General features: G+C 44.8%; 2 long non-coding RNA genes across 5 annotated transcripts in view; one reads left to right on the top strand and one right to left on the bottom strand.

The window, feature by feature from the left end:
• Nucleotides 1-13,102, top strand: part of LOC129645448 (uncharacterized) — a 51,452-nt gene extending 38,350 nt beyond the window's left edge. For 3 of the 4 annotated variants that reach the window (XR_008711337.1, XR_008711336.1, XR_008711335.1), the window contains exon 3: nucleotides 12,616-13,100. This is a non-coding gene — a long non-coding RNA (uncharacterized LOC129645448). Of the gene's footprint in view, nucleotides 1-12,615 lie in introns of all 4 variants that reach the window. The other variant, XR_008711334.1, reaches the window with a different exon arrangement.
• Nucleotides 13,103-13,778: 676 nt separating this feature from the next.
• LOC129645449 (uncharacterized) lies at nucleotides 13,779-14,746 on the bottom strand. Its single transcript, XR_008711338.1, has 2 exons — nucleotides 14,566-14,746; nucleotides 13,779-14,008 (listed from the first exon to the last, which is right to left on the bottom strand). It is a non-coding gene; the product is annotated as an uncharacterized LOC129645449 (long non-coding RNA).
• Nucleotides 14,747-21,287: the final 6,541 nt, after the last annotated feature.

Here is a 21,287-nt window from a genome sequence, read left to right as displayed (position 1 = left end):
TTCAGAGAGGAGCACACTCCACAGACAGAGTGTGGGCCATGTGGCTGGATAGTTTTTATAGCCTGGGTAATTTCATACGCCAATGAGTGGGAGGATTATTCCATCTATTTGGGGGAAGGGGTGGAGATTTCCAGGAATTGGGCCACCACCCACTCCTTGGTCTTTTGACAGTGTCTTGGAACAGTCATGGCACCTCTGGGTGTGTCATTTAGCTTGCTGATTGAGGATCAAGGTCTAGTCTTATCTGCCATCTTGATCCCATTTGATTCTAATCGGTTTATGTTGTGTCCTTGGACTATGTCATTCTTTTAGAAGTCGTGCCCTGCCCTCTTCCCTCCTGTTTCACTAACTCTCCCAATGGGGTGGTGTTTGGAGATGAGGTCTTTCTTTGAGAGGTGGTTAGGATTAGGTGAGGCATGAAGGTGGGGCTTTTGTTACCAAACAGAAGTTCCAATGACTGATGCACAACAAGGCCAAATAAACCAAGATGTTGGAGTTTGGAGCAGGGAAAGGCTTATTGCAGGGCCAACCAAGGAGAACAGGTGGCTCGTGCTCAAAACCCTCAAACTCTCCAGTGGCTCTTGGGGAAAAGGTTTTGTAGGTAAAATTTGGAGTGAGGGCTGCAGGGTGTGTGACTCTGTTCTTATTGGTTGGCGGTAAGTAACAGGGCAGTGCTCCAGGAACCTTGCCCTTAGGCTGAAGTCACCATCCTTCACTTGGGTGGAGACCTCAGTTCCTTATGAAGAACTTATAAAGATATCATTATGTATATTTCTTAGGAGGAACCAGGACCCTGCCCCAAGCCTGCACTATTGTTTCTTGACTGTTCCTCCCTTGCTTCTGCATCTCCTCCCTTCCCTGATTAGCAGGTGTTTGAATCTGCCCTTTGGCACTTTGGGAAGGTCAAGGAGGCTGAGAGAAGCCTATTTCCTTACAAAGTAGAAAGAGGGAACACACAAAGAATGTGTATCTGGGAGGGCCACACAAGGTTCTGCTCCCTTTCAACCTTACTTGGAAACCAGATTATTGCAGATTAATTAGTTAGGATGAAGTCATGCTAAAGTGGGGGTGGGCTTCTGGTCCAATGTAACTGGTATCCCTATAAGAAAAGAAGAGATATGGAGACACACAGAGGGAAGATGACTCGAAGACCCTCAGGGAGAACACCACATGAAGAGAGAGGAAGGGATGGAATGATGCATTTCCAGCAAGGAAATGGCAACTCACTCCAGTATTTTTGCCTGGACAGAGGAGCCTGGCAGGCTACAGTCCATGGGGTGGCAAAGAGTCAGACACGACTGAGCAACTAGATAACAACATCAGTCACAAAACAACAACAGTCACAAAACAACAACAGTCACAGCAACAATCTACCAGCCAAGGGATGCTGAAGATCGCTGGCCACACCACAGAAGCTATGAGAAAGACCCAGAACCCATTCTCCCCTCCAGCATTCAGAGAGACTATGGCCCTGCCCACACGGTAACTTCAGACTTCTCCTCTGCAGAACTTTGAGAGAATGAATTTCTGCTGCTTTGGGACTACCCTGGTGGTCCAGTAGTTAAGACTCCACACTCCCAATGCAGGGGGTCCAGGTTCAACCCCTGGTCAGGGACCTTGAGCCCACATACTGCAACTAGAGATACTGCATGCCAATAAAAAATAGATAAGTAACAGTTTAAAATTTCTGTTTTTAAGCACCTGGTGTAGGGACTTTTTCACAGCAGCCCCAGGAAATTAATACTTTAGGGTCCAGGGGTGTTCAGATGCTCTTTCAAACTGACCACAAACACCTCGGTTGCCTTAGAAAGCCAGCCAAGCCCAGGAGGCCTCCGCTCTCTTTGTGCCTCTATTTTAGGAAGTCTGTACACATGGGCTCCTAGGTTCACTCATTGAGGACAGGCCTTCTGCTGCCAAGTTCTCACACAAAATGTTCCAAGACACAAAAGGGCTTAGAAACCCAGAGGCTGGAGCCAGGAGAAAAAAAGCAAAGCTGTCTTCCTGTTTAGCCAAAGGACAGGCGTCTCTGAATACCAAAAATCACACATCATTATTTATCCTCATGAATCATCAGGTGACACGATATTAGCGGACACCCCACCCCATCATAGGTCAGTCCCATTCATTACCAGGGGGAAATGGGCAGGTTTAGTATAGGTTAGTAAAACCCCAATGCATCAGATGAGCTGGCACATTCTGGCACTGAAACTTCTTTGCTGTGCCTGTCAGGCACCCTCTGGTCTCAAGGGGTGGACAGCAGACAGCTGCCAGGGTCCCCCTTCTCCCTCATGCCTCCGCCCCCACAGTTGCAGATCACAGGGCTTTTCAACAGCTGCCTAACCACCAGCTCCCTGTTCCTGCTCCTGGGTGGGGATGGCGCATGGGGTGAGCTGGGCCGCAGACACCTGACACTATCTCGTGTTAGATCATCTTCCAGAAGATGTGTAAACCTCCAGCAACCTCAAGACCAGAATCTACCTCTAGGACGCTCCTTCAGAATAGCACCCTGAGGTTTTGCCTTCGGGGAATTTCCACACCCCCCCCCCCCCGCCCCCCGCCCCCACAATCCTTGCTTCCCTGGGAGGGGCTGATACCATTTGTTCTTGTTTGGTCAATAACTCATGTCTGACTCTTTGAGACCCCATGGACTGCAGCACGCCAGGCCTCCCTGTCCTTCACCATCTCCCGGAGCTTGCTCAAACTCATGTCCATCAAGTCAGTGTTGTCATCCAACCATCTCATCCTCTGTCACCCTCTTCTTCTACCCTCAAACTTTCCCAACATCAGGATCTTCTCCAAAGAGTCAGCTCTTCGAAGCAGGTGGCCAAAGCATTGGAGCTTCAGCTTCAGCATCGGTGCTTTCAATGAAAGCACTCAGGGTTGATTTCTGGTTTGATCTCCTTATTGTCCAAGGGAGTCTCAAGAGTCTTTTCCAGCACCACAATTCAAAAGCATCATTTCTTCAGCCTTCTATGGTCCAAGTCTCACATCCATACATGGCTACTGGAAAAAACATAGCTTTGACTAGACGGACTTTTGTCGGCAAAGTAATGTCTCTGCATTTTAATATTCTGTCTAGGTTTGTCCTAGCTTTTCTTCCAGGGAAGAAGTGTCTTTTAATTTCATGGGTACATTCATTGTCCGAAGTGATTTTGGAGCCCAAGAAAATAAAGTCTGTCACTGTTTCCACCATTAACCCAAGAAATAAAGCCTTCTTCACTTGTGTCAGTTAAGCTGCCCGATTGACTCAAAAGCTTTTCTGCCTCCAAATGTTGAAGAGCCAATATAGTTTAGGTGGAGAGGAGATACAGAAACTTGTGTGGGAATGATTAATTTTAAAGTTTGGGCTGCTGAAGGCAGAATGGTCCCAGCTCATGGCTCCTGGTTATTAAAAAAATGTTCTCAGGGCCTGTGGGTGCTAGTATAAATCAGTCCTTATGTTAAAAACAAAAAATAATTATTAATTAGTACAGATAGATTAGAATTTTATTTAGAACAAGAAGCCTGCATTGGTTTTTGCATTTAAAGTGTTGATTAGAGGCACAAGTAGGGTGGGAAGATTTAAGGGTAGGCTAATTAATTGGGCAAAATAATTCGTGAGGCCTGGAGGAGGGCATGGCAACCCACTCCAGTATTCTTGCCTGGAGCAACTGAGCACAGCACAGCAGCACCATGGGTGAGGCCTTGCGTTAGGCACTGAGGGAGATGAATGAGAAATGGCTCTTAGGACAAGGGGAAAATAATGACTTTTGTGGGTATGTCACCTAAGCTGAAGCTCCAATGCTTTGGCGGCCTGATGTGAAGAGCTGACTTGTTGGAAAAGACCCTGATTCTGGGAAAGAGTGAAGACAAAAGAAGAGGGTGGCAGAGAATGAGATGGTTAGATAACATCATTGACTCAACAGACACGAGTGTGAATAAACTCTGGAAGATAATGGAGGACAGAGGAGTCTGGCATGTCCATAGGGTCGCAAAGAGCAACTTAGCGACTGAACAACAAATGGAGTGATGAACTTGGCTTTAGCTATCAGCCCTGGGACATTCTGGTTTCTCTTTCCATGCATTATTATTTCAATTAATCCCTACAATAACTCTACCACTTGGGTTCTATTTTGTATGGTTTGTAAGGTATGAGCTGAGTCAACTTAGTGGGTAAGCCTTCTAGGGAGACTTCCTGTCAGGAGCATGACTAGGAAGCTGAAAATGCCACCCAGAGTTTCAGATGAGTTTTACTGGTGGAAATTAAGGCACCTTAATCTGTCAGTGCAGGGGACACAGGAGACTTGGGTTTGATCCCTGGGTCAGGAATACCCCCTAGAGAAGGAAATGGCAATCCACTTCAGTATTCCTGCTTGGAGAATCCCATGGACAGAGGAGCCTGGTGGGCTACAGTCCATGGGGTCGCAAAGAGTTAGACATGACTGAGCATGCATGCAGTATGGCATGATTTCCATCATAATCCTGTACTGTGATTGGTGACTGGTTGACCTGCAGTTTCCCCAGAGACATATAAGAAACAATGGAAAACAAGGGAAGGACCTCCCTGGTGGTTTCAGTAGTTGGGACTTCATGCATTCACTGTCCAGAGTGTGGGTTCAATCCCTGGTCCAGGAACTAAGATCACATCATCCATGTGGGGTGGCTGGCGGAATAAAAAAAAGAAACAATGGATGAGGCTGTGGAGGTATCCTGAGCGGGAGTGAACTTGTCGGGTCCTTCCTATAGCAGGTATGAGAAGAGAGAGTCGGGGAGATGGGGAGACGCCCAGCACTAGGGTGTGTGGGGCAAGTGGGGAGGTAGGAACCCATCTCATCTGTCAAGGACCAAGGCTGAGACAGGGAGGAAAGCTGACCTGCATTCTGCCATCAGCTTAGCGACCAGGGCTGGCCTTGTGGCTGTAACGTCAGTGAGCTAAGGGCACTTAAGGGCTCAGCTGATGGAGGTGGCCGTGCCCTGGGAACAGCACCTGTATGCCCGAGGCGTCTCTGCAGGGGCAGCGGGATCAGCCTTCCTGCTCTGTGTCCTTGGGTAGTTCGGAACACTGCACGGGCTGCCTCTATGCAGCCCATGGACTGGACTGGACTGACGGAGCTCTTCAGGAGGGTAGGGGAGAGTATTACGAAGTGGGAACCTTGGGAAGGCCCATAACACCCAAGGGGGCCAGGTTGGGCATGCTACCTGGGCTTTAGCTGCTGCTGCTGCTAAGTCACTTCAGTTGTGTCCAACTCTTCGCAACCCCATGGACTGCAGCCTACCAGGCTCCTCTGTCCATGGGATTTTCCAGGCAAGAGTACTGGAGTGGGTTGCCATTGCCTTCTCTGACCTGGGCTTTAGGCTGGTCCTGAAAACGGCATGTGAAGAAGGCCTAGCTCTCCATTCATCAATCACTCATTCTAATGCTAAGGGGTGGGAGCAGGGGCTGCTGAATGCTTACTAAACAAACAAACCAGTTTCCTGGTTGCATAAAAAGAAACTTTGGCATGCTGTGTAAATACTTCAGTCTTTATAGGAATATGCAGTGTTGATGTAATGACCCAGTTTATATCACCCCAGGTTACAACACCCCAGGATAACCACAAACTTATTTTGAAGTGGGAAGTGGGCACTTGGTATCTTGAGCTACATAACTTGAAGTCACTTAGGAGGCTTTTTGTGAATGTAACAAAATGGATGCCCATGGCCTGGAATTGAATGTTACAATGCAGTGGAAAGGGCAGAAGAATAAGATCTTGGTGCTTAACTAGATTCTGCCACTAATGAGCTGTCTCAAAGGACCGTCCATTTAAGACCCAGCTAGGGGTTTAGTGGAGTGGTAAAAAACCTGCTTGCCAATGCAGGAGACATAATAGACTCAAGTTTGATCCCTAGGTCAAGAAGATCCCTTGCAGGAGGGAATGGCTACTCACTTCAGTGTTCTTGCCTGGAGAATCCCATGGACAGAAGAGCCTAGTGGGCTACAGCCTATGAGTCACACAGAATTGGACATGACTGAGCATGCATGTGTGTTATGCCTCAGGAAGGGAATTGCTCTTAGAAATTCTCTTAGAGGAACTATTATGTAAACTCTGGGCAAATTCCCTTGTATTTTGTTGGGCCGATCTGGGTCATGTATCTTGAGTTGAGGAGGAGGGTAAAACCCTTGTGACTGGTTTAGATACATCAAGATCCACTTCCAAAGCTAGATGAGTAGTTATCTTTCCTCAAGTCACATTGGCTACATGATGAAGAACAAAATCAAGGCTCCACCAGCAAAGAGGAAGGGGGGACATGGATGTTGGGTGGGCCACCAACAATATCCACTACAATGAGGCTAACTAACTTGCCTGAGATTGATTTTGGGCAAATTAGCCTTGTTCTTAACCACTGTACCATGTTTGCTCCATCTCAAACATTCCACACGTCTAAATCAATTAGAAACATTTCAGCCAGCATAAGAAGAGACTGGAAATAAATGCTGTTCTAATCCCCAGACACATTTAACTTCTTCAGATAGCCATTTTGCTAAGTACAAGTGAATGCTGAAGAGTATTTTGGCATAAGATATTTGATTGTCAGTTTATGAGTGGGATATTTCAGTTTCAAAGTTCCAGATCTCTTTCTGAGTCCAAAACATGCAAGTGTACAGGATTTCCTTCCAAACAAGTCATAAAATGAAATAGTTTATCCATAATAAAAGCTGGGGAAATGAGACATTTATCTTCCCCTGAGCTCTTTATTATTTTTTTTTTTTTACGACAAACTCTCCGATTTGACCTTAAATTGGGAAAGAGAATCAGAACCTATATATGAGTTTGGTAGTTACCACTTTCAACAACAGCACAAACTGACTATAATAATAAATGGAATATGCTGATCTGCATCTACTGAAAAACCCAGAGCTAAGCCAGCTTCCTTTAGCTCAGTCATGTCACCAAAGATCCTGTTTATTTCTTCATCTCCTATCTGTCTTCTGTGGCTATACCCATCTCAAAGGGAGCTCGCCTCGGGATCACAGGATGGCTGCCCATAACTCGTGGATGACATGCTTCCCTCTTACCATCCGGGGACAACTGGTACCCCTGCAAGAGCTAGAAAACGTCATTCTCACAAATTCCCAGCTATGTCTCCTTGCAGCTCATTGGCCTGAATCAATTTGTGTGGCCAGGGGAAAGGAATGGGCTGATTCCTTTCCCCCACATCGTCTACCTTACCTCTAGAGTTGATCCCAGTGGCCAACCCAGACCCGGGGCCTCTAGGAAAGGGAAGGAGAAATGGTGCTGGGAATGTCACCCACAAAGGTCAACGGCACTAGCTTCCAGGAAAAAATATTTGCCTCCATTGATCAGCGATTCCTCACGGACTTCCCAGAAACAATGCGCACGATGGCAAAAGGAGGAGGCAGGCAGCGAGCAGAGAGAAAGAGAACAATCATCAAATTGTAGGCACAGTTTGTTGGAATTTAGCAAGAGTTCTCTGGCCAACCTAAAGTGTCCGTGGGTGAAAAGTTAAAAATCGTGTCTTGACAAGGCTTGCTGAGTCATCCACACCCCCAAACCTCCTCTCTCTTTCCCACTGGCCGGGCATTTTCTCTGTAGTCTGCCAGGCTCCTAAGTCCATGGAATTCTCCAGGCCAGAATACTGGAGTGGGTAGCTGTTCCCTTCTCCGGGGGATCTTCCCAACCCAGGGATCAAACCCAGGTCTCCTGCACTGCAGGCAGATTCTTTACCATCTGAGCCACCAGGGAAGCCCTCTGAAGGCCTCAGACTCAGTTTAATGCTTCCTGTGTTTATCTGAAGCTCTAGTCACTGGCTCGTCCCTCCCCACACAGTGAGGGGTGGCTCCTCCCTGAAACACTGTCTTTGGAAGACCCCCCCCGCCCCACTTGAGGAAACTTGGTCCTCAGCAGTGAGAGGCCTGGCCTACAGACAGAGACATGAATCCCTGAGGGTCCACTGCTGCTTTGTTCTTGAGTTCTTCATTCAGCTTCATTCATCCATTCATCCTGTTGCTGTTCAGTCACTAAGTCATGTCCGGCTCTTTGTGACCCCATGGACTGCAGCACGCCAGGGTTCCCTGTCCTTCACCATCTCCCGGACTTTGCTCAGACTCATGTTCATTGTCATGCTATCTAACCATCTTAGCCTCTGTCGCCCTCTTCCTCTTTGGCTTTCAATCTTTCCCACCATCAGTGTCTTTTGCAATGAGTCAGACACTCATCTTACAAGTACTTAATGAGTGCCTAACACCTACCAGTCATTATTCTATGACTGGGTTTACAGAATTAAATAAAACTCTTAATGTCTCTATCACATGAAGTTTTCCATGTGGAGTAGATTGAAATTAAAAAAAAATTATTTGACAAAATTAGAAAATGATAAACATGATGTAGAAAAATAAAGGTAAAGAATGTGCATGGGGGATAGTTACTTTGATCAGGGGATGAGACAGGTTCTCTCTGAGGAAGGACCAACACATAGTAACTAGTGGTGTTCAGGACCTGGGGAATCCTTTAATAATTAATTAGTTAATGGTTCACTCAGCCCAAAATTATGCATGTGCATGCTTAGTCACTTCTCCTCTGTCCATGGGATTCTCCAGGCAAGAATACAGGAGTGGATCATCATGCCCTTCTCCAGGGGATCTTCCTGACCCAGGGACTGAACCCACATCTCTTATGTCTCCTGCATTGGCAGATGGGTTCTTTACCATGAGACCACCTGGGATCTTAACTCTTTTCCCCAGAATTAGGACTGTTCAGTTCAACCCAGATTGAATGCAAACTCTGGTCTCCAGCAGAGGGATTAAACAAGCCATTCTACCTTAAAACTGAAAGGGCAAAACTGCAGAGGAGAAGGTATATAAATACTAATGTGCTTTGAAGTCTTTGTATATTTATAGTTCGCTTTATGACTGGAGAGGTGGTCCTTAAGGTTCATCTGACCGTTTGCCAATGAGCATTTCCCCCAAATGGGACCTTGTGGATTCTCATGCCCTCCCTGTGGGCTAGTTAGTGGAGTCCGTGTGGATCCAGGGAATGAATGCACCAGTTTGACCCAAGCATTCTTTGACCTACATGTTTATGGGGGGATTAAGTGTAGAATGAGTTGTCACTGAAAATATGTGCTTTGTGTATTTAGAAGATAAGTATTTTTTTATTGCTAATTAGTGTTGGACTCATACACATTTGTCATGTTGGGATGTCAGATTCATTTGTCCTTTCAAACCCACTGCCTTAATTAATCTTTCCCCAGCTACTCTGCGTTGCAGCCTGGCCATAACTCAGACTGTTAGGCTCTGTGGGAATGGGGTTTCTACTTAGAAACTGTTGAAATTTAAAGCAAAATCCAGAGTTTGAACCTTGTTGAAAAAACATCCTTTGGTAAATTCGAGAGCTAATCTCTGCACGATGAACCCACACGAGGAGACAGTGGGTGAGTATTGTACTGGTCAACCTTGCCTAAGTCTTGGCCCGGGTGTCATTTTTTCTGTGAAGCATTTCCTGAATCCACCCTCTCCCCCCAAGAACTGGACAATACTCCCTCCTTTGTGCCCAGGTAAGATTTTACACTCAGGTATCAGGGTGCCTCTGATTTTCAAAATTTTATTTTTGGCCATGCCATACAGCTTGTGGGATTTTTAAAATTTCTATTTTATTTATTGATTTTCGGCTGCACTGCGTCTTTATTGCCGTGCACAGGCGTTCTCTAGTTGCAGCAAGCGGAGGCTGCGCTCTGGTTGCGGTGCTTGGGCTTCTCATCACTGCGGCTTCTCTTGTTGCACAGCGTGGGCTCCAGGGTGTGTGGCCTTCAGTAGTCGTGGGATGTGGGCTCAGTTGCATGTGGGATCTTCCTGGACCAGGGACCAAACCTGTGTCCTCTGCATTGGCAGGCATATCTTTAACTACTGGACCACCAGGGAATTCCCTGATTTTATTTTGATTTTAATGCAAATGCTTATTCATCTATCTCCCTCATAATACCTTTCTCCCCCGGCTCAGACTCTTGAAAACAGGACTGGCACCCCATTCATATATGTGCCCTCGGCACTCGCTATCTTGCCTGGCAAGATGCTCTTTGTAAAATGGCACAGAAGACTAATTCTTTAAGCACAAGTTATTCTTTAAACAGATAAATCTCATCTGACTCATATAATTGTTGAGACAAGTAGAATTGGAACCCATTGTTTAGGAAAAACCTAATTGATGGTAAATTTAGTTTTGAGAAAATTCTGTCATTAATTGAGATTTTTTTTTTTCTTTCTGAAGAGTGAGAAAGACTGTCATTGTTCAATTTTAATAGAAGAACATCTTTGGGAACATTGATATTACCAGTACCCCCGATAATACATTTGAGAAGTATTGCCTTAACGAATAAGTATTCCAGTATAAATAATATTCTAATCTTAAAAATAATAATGAAAACAATGATGACATTTGTATATTGTTTCACGATATAGGAGCTATCGTGTCTAGTCCGTTGTTTGACCCTGAAGAGTCAGAGGCAATTATTGTAATTGTTATTGTTTTTAGTTGCTCAGTCATGTCCAACTCATTTGTGACCATATGGATTGTAGCCCGCCAGGCTCCTCTGTTCGTGGGATTTCCCAGGCAAAGACACTGGAGTGGGTTGCCATTTCCTTCTCCAGGGGATCTTCCTGACCCAGGGATTGAACCTACATCTCCTGCCTTGCGGGTGAATTCTTTACCACTGAGCCACTGGGGAAGCCCCATTATAACCATTTAAATGATGCAGCAGGTGGGAATGAGTTAAATTGTTCCAATTCACAAATCTGACAGGTAGAAGCATTGGGACATAGGCCCATGTGCCTATGCTAAATAATCCTTCGTGTGTGTGTGGGTTCATGCGTGCACTTGTATGTGAAGGGTGGCTCTGATGGATGGAAAAGCTGACTCTCAGAGTCTGGAGGGTCTTCTTAAGTGGCTGACCTTCAGAGAATTTCAGTCATTCTAATGAAGCCGTGAGCATATCTGCGGACCCAAGATATTTGGGGTTGTGACGTGAGGCTGGGGCAGGAATTGGAGGTTCCAAGTCTTTCCACATCAAGCAGTGTAATTCAATCTACATTGGTCACAACCACTTGTGTGCAGTCCATGGTGATAAGACAGATCTGGGGAAGGAAGAGGTAGGAGTAGGCTATGTGGGGCTCTTCTCTGCAGCTGACTTGGCTTGTTTTCCTTGCCCGAGGATGGCTATTTTCCCTGCCCCTGACAAAGATTTGTCAGTGACCCCAAGCAGGCCATCCCTCAAGCGAGCTCCAGCTAAGAATAAGTACATCCCCAGGGAACACAGTCATTAAAAACACCTGCAGCAGGATCGTAGCAACCACAGGCCCACAGTCTCACAACCATAATCCTTGGGGCCAAATGAGATTCAGGACACAGAATATTACCTAACACCCCTGGTGGAGATCCGGCAGCACTGTGTAAGCCAGTATCTTATTAACTCTGCAGCCAAAGGCATGGACCGCACTGGGGAACAGACAGGCTATTAATAGGCTCCCATCAGTTCAGGCCAGCCCTGGACACCCAGGGAGTTAGCTAACTCGTGGTTTGAGGAGGACCTTGAATGTCAGAATTGTGGGTACAGAATAACAGACCCTTCTCCTCTTTGTACCATCACCACCCCATTTTCTTTTTCATGTTCATCTCAAAGACAAAACATATTCTTTGGCTTGCTGGGGCTGACAATGGCCAACATTTGTTTTCTTAGAAAGATGCTGTATCATCAACCCTCTGGAGGCATCTCCATACATGAAGGCCAATTTTTCTAAGTCTGAAGAATTGCCCTCAGATGTTAATAATGAAAGCTGCTTTGTATGCAAGTTTGGCCAACGGGCAGGTTCTCCAAGAAGGGTTAGAATTTTGTAGAGTGGGGACTTAGGATTGTCCCTCATGTGGTGATTCCAGCAGGAACCTAGGAGGGAACCTAGGAGCCTCTGGGCAGGAGTGGTCACTCCACATGAGGGACAGAATGGGGACAGGAAGGCTGTAACATGGACTTCATTCGGGGAAGAAGGGATTTGGGCTGGGTTATCAAGGGTCAGGATTCTAAAATGAAGGATTCAGGTTGTATGTCTTAAATGATGTAGAGTCAAGAAAGGTGTGCAGCGGAGGCTGATGGATGAAAATGGGGCTTGATGATGAACAGCTTATTGTGTGTTGAACGTGTCAATCTCTTCCAGCGCCTGCAGCTCGCCTCCTGCAGTTTGCTTCCTGCTCAGTCCTTTGCCTGAAATGCCCTCCCTGGGCTCCTTCCCGCCTGGGCACACTCCCATTCATTTTTTAGGACACGGCTCAGATGTCACCTGCTCTGTGGAAGCCTTGCCCTCACCCTGGGGATGCTAACTCCTCCTTTCACTGTGACCCCACAAGCCTTTCTGGGCACCTGACGCCACTTCTCTTGTTGTCCTGCAGTTGCCCTTGAGTCCTTGTTCTCCCCCCAAGTTGAACCACAGGCTCCCCCAGGGAGGGCACCATGTCTCTTTTTCTTTTTTTGGACTGACATCTGGCTCAGTGCTTGACCCGGAGATTGAGACAGTCGTTAGTTGAATAAATGCTTTTCTATCTTTTATCATTTCTAAATACTCTTCTCTTTTTTCCTGTTTCTCTTTTTTAGATTTGTCACATCGATGTAATTGGAGTGATAAGTCCTAAGTTTGGGGACATAGGAGTTACCACCATCCTTCAGTGAAGAACTGCAGGATTATGTGAAAATAAGACTTATGAAAAGGTGGAGAAGGCTGTTGAATGTGTTAAGGTTGTCCCCCAAAAGATATGTCCATGTCCCAAACCCTGCTACCTTATTTGGCAAAAATCCCTCATGGTGGACTTCCCCGGGGGTCCAGTGGGTAAGAATCCGCCTGCCAGTGCAGAGGACATGGGTTCGATCCAGGAAGATCCCCCACGCCTCGGAGCAAGTAAGCCTGTGTGCTGCAACCACTGAGGTCTTGTACCCTGGAGCCTGTGTTCTACAACAAGAGAAGCCTGCACACCACAGTTAGAGGGCAGCCTCTGCTTGCCGCCACTAGAGAAAGCCTGTGTGCAGCTGAAAATAAATAAATTTAATTAAAGGAAAAAAAAAAAAAACACAAACTCGTTGTCTGTGATCTTGTCCAGTACCAGTTCTTATGTTCACTTCCAGGTGGCTTCATTCTGCGTCCCTTCCTACACTGACATCCGAGGCGGGGCTGTCATATCTGGAGCTACTCACAGCTGTACATCACGTGAATGAGAAATGAACTTGAAGACTGATGCTTTCTGTTATCCAGAGCCTACAAGCAACTCACGAGGTTTCAGCGTGCCCCTCTCTCTGGCCCACCGCTACTCCGCTCACTTTTCTTTATACCATATTTTACATGATAATCTCTGGAGTGTTCAACACTATTTTTTTTTTTTTAAGCCTGAAGAAAAACACATTTTATTCTCCTCTTCACTGTTAAGTTATCAAAGCACTGAAGCATTTGATTCAAAGGCAAAACAAAAAGCAAACACAGGAGGCCAAATTATGCCCTCTGTGGAAAGGAGCTGTGTGAGTGTGGATTAAAGAAATGAGTTGAATCACAGGAAGAAAATGACATGGGTTTTTTAGAACAGACAGAAGAGAAAAGTAGGTCAAAATTTTCAACCTCTCAACTGTGTCATCATCCCTTTAAAGCTCTTACTGTCAGTGTTTGGTGAAGTCAGAGCAAAGCCATGGATACTGAAGTCACAATCTGGTAAAATAAGGAGCTTAGCGTTAAAGTTTGGGGAACCTTGGGTCTCCATGAAGATGCTCTAAGGGAGAGTCAATTACTTTTATTTCCACATTTCAAGGCTAAGGGATCACCAGGTAACACCTGCCATTTTGGTTTCCTTTATAATACATGGTGGGCTTCCCAGCAGGCGCCGTGCCTGCCAACACAAGACATAAGAGATGTGGGTTGGATCTCTGGGTCGGGAAGATCCCCTGGAGGAGGGCATGGCATCCCACTCCAGTCTTCTTGCCTGGAGAATCCCATGGACAGAGGAGTCTGGTAGAATACAGTAATGGGGTCACAAAGAGTTGGATACAATTGAGTGAGTAACACTTTCACTATAATATACAGTGGGAGGAAAAATTCAAATTTGATCAGAAGAAACTAGGGTTTAGAAAAGTATTTTAATGAGATTTTCTTTCTCTTTCTGAATCAAAGCTATTAGAACCCAGAACAAAGCCCTTTAAACAATTCTTTTTTTTTCCCTCCCACAAATATGGACAAAATGTCTACCATGTGTATCTTAGTTTCCTATGTGGGCTGTAACAAATCACCCAAAACTTATAAACAACAGAATTTATTAAATAATAGAAATTTATTCTCTTGCCTTTCTGGAGGGCATGTGTGTATGCTAAGTCACTTCAGTCATGGCCAAATGTTTGTGACCACATGGGCTGTAGCCCGCCAGGCTCCTCTGTCCATGGGATTCTCCAGGCAAGAATACTGGAGTGGGTTGCCATGCCCTCCTCCAGGGGAATCTTCCCGTCCCAGGGATCAAACCCACATCTCTTATGTCTCCTACTGGCAGGTGAGTCCTTTACCATTAACACTACCTGGGAGGGCAGAAGTCCAAAATCAAAGAGTTGGTGGGTCCGTGCTCCCTCTGAAACCTCTAGGGAATGTCCTTGCTCTCCTCTTTGGGAGCTTCTCAGGGCTCCAGGAGTCCCTCGGTTGCAGCTGCCCGAGTCCAGTGTCTGTCTCCGTCTATACATGGCCTTTCCCCCTGCATCTGTGTTGTCTCCTCTCCTGTCTCTTATAAGGACATTTCTTATTGGATTTAGGGCCCACCCAGATAATCCAGGATGATCTCGTCTCACTATCCTTAACTTAAGTACACAGACCCTTTTCCCAAGTAAGCTCACAGTCACAGATCTCAGGATGTGGACATATAACCTACCACCACATATGAGACCCCGTGTCTGGTTCTGCAGAGGGAAAGGCAGCTGTGCTTTATTGGGTCTTTTCCATCTCACAGTGAGAGCAAGGAGATATGAGTGTGAGTGCATGCTTCCTGTGAAGACAGATATAAACATGTGCTCATGCAGAAGGGGGATGACATTTCTGGATGAGCTACTCTCAAGAGAATTTATTGGAGGGATGTCACCTGATCAGGACCTTAGGCTGGATTTTTGTTTGTTTTTATTTCATTGTGTATTAGTCACTCAGTCATGTCTGACTCTTTGTGGCCCCATGGACTGAGGCTGCCAGGCTCCTCTGTCCATGGAATTCTCCGGTCAAGACTACTGGAGTGAGTAGCCTTTCTCTTCTCCAGGGGATCTTCCCCACCCAGGGATGGAAGCTGGGTCTCCAGCATTTCAGGCAATTCTTTACTGTCTGAGCCACCAGGGAAGCCCCATTTCATTAGAAATGTATCTTCAATGAAGAAATTTAGATGTTACACATAAGCAAAGAAGTAATATCAAGCTGCATACATTCCTGCTCATAGAGATAAGCTCTATAAAATCATTTCACATTTTTTTTGTTTCTGTAAACATATTTAGAATATATTTTCAAATCAATGAAATCAGAACATAACAGCCCCTTTTGTGACCCAATAATAATGCAAGAACATGCTTCTATGTTAAGACATTTCTGGTCCCCCTTCTAATTTTCAGTCCCAGTGTTCCACTGGATGGCTGTATGTAATAAATTACTTGACCAGTCTCTTATGTTATACATGTAAGTTCTTTTCAAACTTTTGCTGTTTCGAAGCATGCTGCCTTGAATATTCCATCATATTTTTGTGTGCTTGCCCCAAGCATTTTCCACACACAAAGTTACTAGAAGAGGAATTGCTGGCTGCAAAGGTATATTTTATGTGGCTTTATGATAGTTCTTTTCTTTTTGGCCATGCCTCGCAGCTTCTAAGATCTTAGTTTCCTGACCGGAGTTCGAACCTGGACTCTTGGCAGTGAGTGTGCTGAGTCCTAAGCACTGGACCATCAGGGAATTTCCAGACAGTTATTTTCAGAAAAGTAATCTCAACAGCCATAAGAGAGGGGAGCCAATCAAGGGGTTTTTTTGAGAGGCGTGACATCTATAAGGTCTATTTTAGCTTTTAAAATTCTGGGATTCCCAGATACTGAGCGACTGAACTGAACTGAGTGACTGAACTGAACTGAACTGAAGAGAACTGAAGGTGATGCCAGAAGGAAAAACAGACTTTAAAGAGAAGGTCATTGGATTTGGAAAACTCTAAGCCCTGAAGGCCTTGAAGGTCCACATGGACCTTGACATTGCCCTTGACATTGCCCTAGATAATTCTGGGAACAGGACCAGAGATGAGAACTATGACCAAGGTGTGAAAGTTCCTAATTAGAGATTCAGGAAGAATTAAAGAGGAGAGGTGGTAAATGCTTTCTGATGGCTTCTCCTGCCTCAGAAGTTCTGCTCCCTGCCTTGTCTCTGTGTTCTTTTGTGTCTGTTTCTGTTGTGTCCTCCCTCTATCTTGCATCCAATTCTCTAAACTGAAAAAAATCTTTGTACAAGTCAACCACAGGCTAGTAGAGACCTCAGTTGTATACTTGGTATATATGTTGGTAGCTTCATTGGCTGCTGACTAGCCTATCAACAGTTGCCTTTGTATCAGATGCTCACTTGGTCCAATCAGTGGTGGTCACCATGGAACCTGTTAATTTGCATGAAGAAACTCCAGGAAGGGCTGGGATGTGGCAGACACTTGGAAACTTAGTGGGAGAATTCCTGGTGTGTTCTACGAATTCCCCACCCAGGACCGGAGACTAGTTAGGAAGAACTAACATAAACCAGCCAAGTGGTACCATGGACCTGAAATAGGGTGAGGAGGTGGGAATACAGACGAGGGAGGTGATAATAACGCTAGTGAACATTTATGGAGTGCTTTTGATGTGCCAGGGCCTGTTCTCAGCACTTGACATGTATAGTAAAACCAAGTGATAAATCAATATCCCATAAAAAGCAATTGGCTATTGGTAATTATCTCCTGTTCTCCGTCTGCCCCCAGTTTCCTATGGAAGTTGAATGAAATTTTATTCTTTTGGGGAGGGGAGCCCTTTATGGGCCGCAGTCCTGACGTTAACCTTGATCTTAGTCCCTCCCTTTTCCTGGATCTTCCCTTTCCCCTATTTCTGCTGATTTTGAAATTCAAATTTCCTTTCCTCTTGCCCACTTTTGATGGCCACCACTGTGTCACTTTCTCCTCTCACCCCATCCCACTACCTGAGGCACCATTTCTGTTTAGTTGTATACAGTACATATTTTATTAGCTTTACTTTTGTGCTTTTTGTGACCGCACAGACCCACTAAAAACACTATTTTTTGCTAACTTTGCCATAACAGGAACCTACGTTTTGCATCACTGAATTTTGGAGTCATGCTTGTCACTTGTGTGTAAAGGAGGGTTTATAGTGTATTAATTCATTTGATTCTTACAAAAGCATATAAGGTGGGAACTACCATTTCCTTCCCTACTCAGGGATCGAACCTGCATCTCTTGTCTCCTGCATTGGCAGGAGGGTTCTTTACCACTAGTGCTTCCTGGGAATATAGGCATACCTATATATGCCTATATTATTATTTACTATTATTTGTCTATTTTTTCTTTAAGTCATTTCGCATTTCTTTTTGATAATTTTTTGTTTTGGCTGCGCTGGGTCTTTGATGCTGTGCACCGCCGGGTTTAGGGAGTGGGGGCTCCGTGGTTCCGGCACACGGGCCTAGTGGCACGTTGCTCGTGGAATCTTTCCGAAGCAGGGATCGAACCTCTGTCATTGGCAGGCGAATTCTTAACCCCTGGATTACCATGGAAGTCCTCATTTCACATTTTAAAAGTGAACCTATTTAACAAAAAAGCAGTTCCTAATTGAAAATGGGCTAGACAACTTGGAGGGAATTGTTAATTTTGTTTTGTGTGACAGTGTGTATACTTTTATAGAAGAATATTGTTTTCTGGAATTGCATGCTGAAGTATTTGAAGAGGTGAAGTGCCTCAAAGTCTGTAATTTACTTTTACATTGTTCAGCAAACAAAAAAATATTTTAGATGAAGGAAATCTGGAAAATGTCAACAGCAGTAGAATCCCCATAGTGGGCATATGGATGTTCATTGTAGTATTTTTTCTTTATATTTATCTTTGAAAGATTTCAAAGTAAAATATAGAAATTAAAAATACACTTTTCTCACTTATATAAATAGAAAACTTCTTCAAAAAAGAAACTATTTATTTGCCTGCACCAGGTCTGGGAGGCATGTGGGATCTAGTTCCTTGACCAGGAATCAAACTTGGGCCCCCTGCATCAGGAGTGTGGAGTCTCAGCCACTGGACCACCAAAGAAGTCCCCGAAACTTCTATTGCTTACCATACTCAGAAGACAGCTCTGGAAATAAATATATTGAAAATAAAACAGAGTCTTTCAGTTCTAGCTAAGGTCCATTGCCTGATCAAAGGCTCTGTGCCTATTCTCTTTGCAAGTAAAGGGGATTAGTCAGTATTAGAGAGGTGTTAAAGAAATCAAGTCCCAACCTAAGAATTCTCCCTAAATGATTAAAAGAGATTTGAAAAGGGAATAACTCTTTCATTACATGTTTCAATGTTATTTAATGCCATGTCCTTGTACCTCTTAAATCACTGAAGCTATTCATGGCATAGTTTGGGAAATGCTGTCTAAATCACATCTCCCCACCCCCACTTCCCTTCCGCTAAACTTGCCCTGCCAAGTACTAATCTGAGATCAGTCCAACTATTCAACCTCATAATCTTTGGCAGTTTTGGCTCTAAAAGAAGCACACATATTAATCAGGGTTTGTTGTAGGCGGTGGAAGACATTCTAGAGATTTCCAGCAGGAGTGGATTTAATGCAAGGAGTTGGGTACTCATAAAACCATGTAGATGTGAAGGAGAGGAGATCGGGGCACCACTGGGCACCACCGGACTTTCAGATTTGCAATCACACTAGGGATTTGGTTGGAAGAAATCGCTACCTTGTCTGCCACGTGCATCAGCGCCTCACACTCAGCTGGTGGCCAGACCGTGGAGACACCCGCATCTGCTGAGCTTGCTTATCCCCTGCGCTGCCCCCACCACACAGCTCCACACAGGGGCATCTCACTGGCAGAGCCTCAGCCACACCCAGAGGCTTGATTACACGGGAGTCTGAGAAATGGGCTGCTATTCTTCAGCCTCGTGCGGTGCGGGAGATGGAAGGAGGTGATAGGGAGGCTGAGTGCAAACGGCACATAACCCTGGGCCTCGACACTCAGATGCACCGTCTCCCACCTCCGGCTGGGTCCACAGTGCTGTTAGGCCATTTCCATCGTGGTTACGCTCCACTCACTGTTCTCTCAAAAGTCCTGCACTAGATTTTGTGTGCTGGGAGAATTTTTTGTTTTGTTTTAAAGCCAGTCTTTTTTTTTTTTTTTTGCTATGATTTGTCATTCTTAGCATCTAATCCTGCATCCAAATTCAGCCATGAAAACTTGAGGATATTAAATAATAGATACAATCTAGGCCATCATTGCTTTATTCCCCAAAGCTAACATACAGGATGGATATGTAAAGACAGATTGCTGAAGAAAATTGGCAAATCCATTCAGTAAAATACCCATGGAGGACTCCTAGTTTTCCCAATGGATGGGAAATAACAGATCTTTTTCTTATTGTTATTGAAGTATAGTTGATTTAAAATGTTGTGTTAATTTATGGCATACCAAATAAATATAGCTGTGTTGGCATGTAGCAAAGTGATTCATTCACACACACACACACACACACACACACATATATTCTTTATAAAAGTCTTTTCCATTATGGTTTATTACAAGATATTGAATACAGTTCCCTGTGCTGTTCAGTAGGACCTTGTTCTTTACTCTATATATGGCAGTTTGTATTTGCTAATCCCAAAGTCCTAATTTAGACAGCATATTAAAAAGCAGACATTACTTTGCCAACAAAGGTCCGTCTAGTCGAGGCTATGGTTTTTCCAGTAGTCGTGTATGGATGTGAGAGTTAGACTATAAAGAAAGCTGAGTGCCAAAGAATTGATGCTTTTAAACTGTGACTCTTGAGAGTCCCTTGGACTGCAAGGAGATCCAACCAGACCATCCTAAAGGAGATCAGTCCTGAGTGTTCATTGGAAGGACTGATGTTGAAGCTGAAACTCCAGTACTCCAATGGCCACCTGATGCAAAGAACTGACTCATTTGAAAAGACTCTGATGCTGGGAAAGATTGAGGGCAGGAGGAGAAGGGGACAACAAAGGATGAGATGGTTGGATGGCATCACCGACTCAATGGACATGAGTTTGAGTAAACTCTGGGAGTTGGTGATGGACAGGGAGGCCTGGTGTGCTACAGTCCATGGGGTGACTAAGAGTCGGACATGACTGAACAACTGAACTGAACTGAAAGTCCTAATTTATCCTTTTCCTACCCACTTCCCCCTTTGGTAACCATAAGTTTATTTTCTATGTCTGTGAGTCTATTTCTACAAGACTTACAGGTACAGACTTTGAACTTATACAAATAAGTTCATTTGTATCATATTTAATATTCCATATAAAGTGATTACATATATTTGTCTTTTTCTGCCTGACTTGCTTCACTTAGTATGATGATCCCTAAGTCCATCTCTGTTGCTGCTAATGGCATTATTTTATTCTTATTTATGGATGAATAATATTCCATTGTGTGTGTGTGTGTGTATGTATATATATACCACATCTTTATCCATTCATCTGTGGATAAACACATAGGTTGCTTCCATATCTTGGCTATTGTAAATAGTGCTGCTGTGAATATTGGCATGCATGTATCTTTTGAATTAGTTTTTTTTTTTTTTCTGGGGCTGCAGGATCACATAGCAACTCCATTTTTCATTTTGTGAGGAACCTCCGTTCCATTCTCCACAGTGGCTGTGCCAGTTTACATTCCCACCAGCAGTGTAGGAGGGCTCCCTTTCTCCACACCCTCTCCAAGAACAGAATGGTGACTTCTATACAGTCAACTGCACAAGGGCTTAAACTGGGGGCCAGTAGAGGAGCGGCAGAAGTGAAGACCATGGGGCTGAAAAGATGATTGTACAGAAGGTCCTTCCCCAGGGACAGTAGCTGTTTGCCCTACCAAGAGATTTAACACAGTGATTCTTTTCAACTCATCCTTTTAAATAATCTCAACTTGCCCATTCCTTTGCTTTGTTCTTTTTTCCTTTATGCTTTGCCGCGTACTACAAGGGGGTGGATTTCCTGAGGAAGTGAGTTAAGTCCCATCTCCTTCCCTTCCTTCCATTCCTGAATCTTGC

Source organism: Bubalus kerabau, chromosome 3 (assembly GCF_029407905.1).
Source record: "Bubalus kerabau isolate K-KA32 ecotype Philippines breed swamp buffalo chromosome 3, PCC_UOA_SB_1v2, whole genome shotgun sequence".
NCBI lineage: Eukaryota > Metazoa > Chordata > Mammalia > Artiodactyla > Bovidae > Bubalus > Bubalus kerabau.
This window is presented reverse-complemented; position numbering and strand designations above follow the sequence as displayed.